The sequence below is a fragment of the Frankliniella occidentalis genome, unplaced genomic scaffold (assembly GCF_000697945.3).
Source record: "Frankliniella occidentalis isolate FOCC.00 unplaced genomic scaffold, Focc_3.1 Scaffold78, whole genome shotgun sequence".
NCBI lineage: Eukaryota > Metazoa > Arthropoda > Insecta > Thysanoptera > Thripidae > Frankliniella > Frankliniella occidentalis.
Genome location: NW_026267208.1, coordinates 728,610 through 731,192, shown reverse-complemented (window position 1 = coordinate 731,192; position 2,583 = coordinate 728,610).

Below are 2,583 nucleotides of genomic sequence, written 5' to 3'. Positions count from 1 at the left end.
GGGGGAATACAAATGAGAAGAGTGCGACGCATGCCCTGCAGGACGAAGGGGTACTTGAACCCACGGATGTCGTGGGGATTTCCGTCCAGCATCGCATGACGGAGTATTTGGGGGGGGGGGGTAACCAATGACCACGTGGTGTCCGGAGCTGAAAACCAGGCCCGAGGCCCGACCCGGTCCCCCTAACAGCCAGAGCAGACGGACAAACAGTAGTCCGAATTCTTCGGGCCTCTATCCGAATCGTCCTGCGTCAGCGTGTTCGTCCAATTGGACATAACCGGGCAGACGACACACTCGGCGGTGGCCAGGTTGTGACAAACCAAGAGACTCCTGGCCACGGTCTCGTGGTGCTGGAGAGCAGGACAACCGTGGACAATCCTCTCCTACTAGGACGATGAAACGAACATAGCGCCGGCCGACTGGCGGAAGTGCAACGTTTGAGCAGTAAGAAGAGCTGAGTGAAACCTCGCAAAACCCTGCCACTTGCTGGTCGTCCAAACCCGGTGCCTGATCGGCCCCATTTTCCACACAATATGGTACGGTGTCACAACCCGTTTATTTACCGACCCCACGTTTTTCTTTAATTTCCCTCTCTATCCGTAAATAAACAACTTGATGATACATCCAAACCCCTCCTCCACGATGAGCTCGGCTAGTCTCCTCGCTCACTCGACGGCACACAATTTCATTTTCTACCAAGCTAGTACGTCATGGAATGCAATACATAACACGGGTGGGGCGCTGAGGCTGAGAGCCATACGAGATCACGTTGTTCTACGCATTCGCGCCGCATTTCTATCTACATAGACCCGTAGGACGAGAAGAATTGCTCCGGGAGGGGGTTCCGTCGACTCGCGCAATGAACGTCACGGCAATGAAGGCGCCTGCGACGCGCTGGGTAGGCCGACCCGCCGCACACCTGTGTGAAGCCGGCGGGCGGCCCGCCGGAGAGCACGCTACTGCGCGGGGGCTACAGGTTACACTGCGGACAAGAAAATGTTTGGCGTGCCCTCGCGTTACCTCGAAGGGACAGGTCGCCGTTGGGGCGATACTCATGTGGTATGTGCTTGGTCCTAGTTTGTAGCCGTATTTAACACACCTTACGGCCGGGAATGATCACTGAAATCCAGTCTGCGATAATTTTGTGTGCTGATTTTTTTCCGACAACATTAGTCGATTCCCAAGATTTTTCGAATTATAACTTTTTCTCGGAGAAAAAGGAATGTGCGATAAAAGTACGAAAAGATATTAATCGCAAAAATAAATTATCAGAAGTTTCTGTGAATCACGGGTAAAATTCCGTGTTTACAGTGTATTTATTGATAGAGTTTTGTTTTAAAGTTATCGCTACACGAGCCTCAGCGGCCCCGGTAGAGCAGAACAGAACACGTGTGAACAGCAGCATGATGGTCGCGTAAACACAGCATATCCCATTCGATCTCTGAATTTAGAGCCTTGGCAGCTTGATAATAACGTTGGAGAAGCGGCCGGCCCGTTGGTTGACTGTGAAAAGTCCGGCAGCCAATGAACGACTCTGCGGGGCAGCTTCTTTACAAGCAAATATCAAAGAGTCTCACTAAAACTTTAATGTTTCCGAATTCGTATGCATTTGCGCTCGAGGCAACGCCGACGCTCATAAAATGGACATAGTCGAAAGAATAATTTTAGCAAACAAGAAAAACACAATGTCGTTTTGGCTTGGGCATCATACGGATCGACTTGCTCCTTGAAAAGTCAAATCAAGTGATAAAAAAGCAAAAACAACAACTTTAAAATGTACCCGATTGGAGAAAGCCTGTATAGCGAGCTGTACAGTCTCACAGTGCGTCTACGTTTTTAAAAAGAAATATCTCTAATTAGTGCTATATGAGGCGCCTCCCACCACAGGAACCGACTCTACCGTCATCATTTCCGGACTCTGTCTCAATGACTTTTTTTAAATGACCTTTTTTGCACTTGGTTTGATATTTTAAGGTGCAAGTCGATCCGAGTGACACCCGAGAGAAATCGACAATTTTGTTTTTGGACCACCGCCCTACCAGGAGAGTGCTGCGCCCCTTTGTCAGCCTCCTTATCACTTCAATCGGAAGGCTCGAACCCGGTCGGTAAAGGTGACTCCGCACAGCGCTATGTCCTCGTCGCCTTGCCTTGCCATGGCATAAGTTGGGAGAGAGGACGGGGGAGAGAAGACTAGCCCACTGTACGGATGCGGAATCACCCCGCAGCTGCTGCTGCTCCTGCTGGTTGTGGTCGTGGTAATGGCGGTGGTGGTGTTGTGGTGGTCGTCGTCGTGACCAAGCTGGATTCTTGTTTAATCTCGAAGAAAGCCCCCTAAACACAAAGTGTCTTGAGGAAGATTCCGCTCACCTCTACGGTCAGGGGGGGCAAGCGATGCGGGCGAGGGGTTTGCAGGCCTGGCCGGTCTCGGTCTGCGCTGGGCTGGGCCGGGCTGGGCTGGCGCGGGCAGGGGTCGCGCGTCGGACAGAGCGGGGCGGACGCGGCTCCGGGCGGGCACAGAATGGACCGCGACAGCGGCCCGAGACGGGAGCACGGAGTCACTCGCCCTGGGCCGGCTGCTGAACG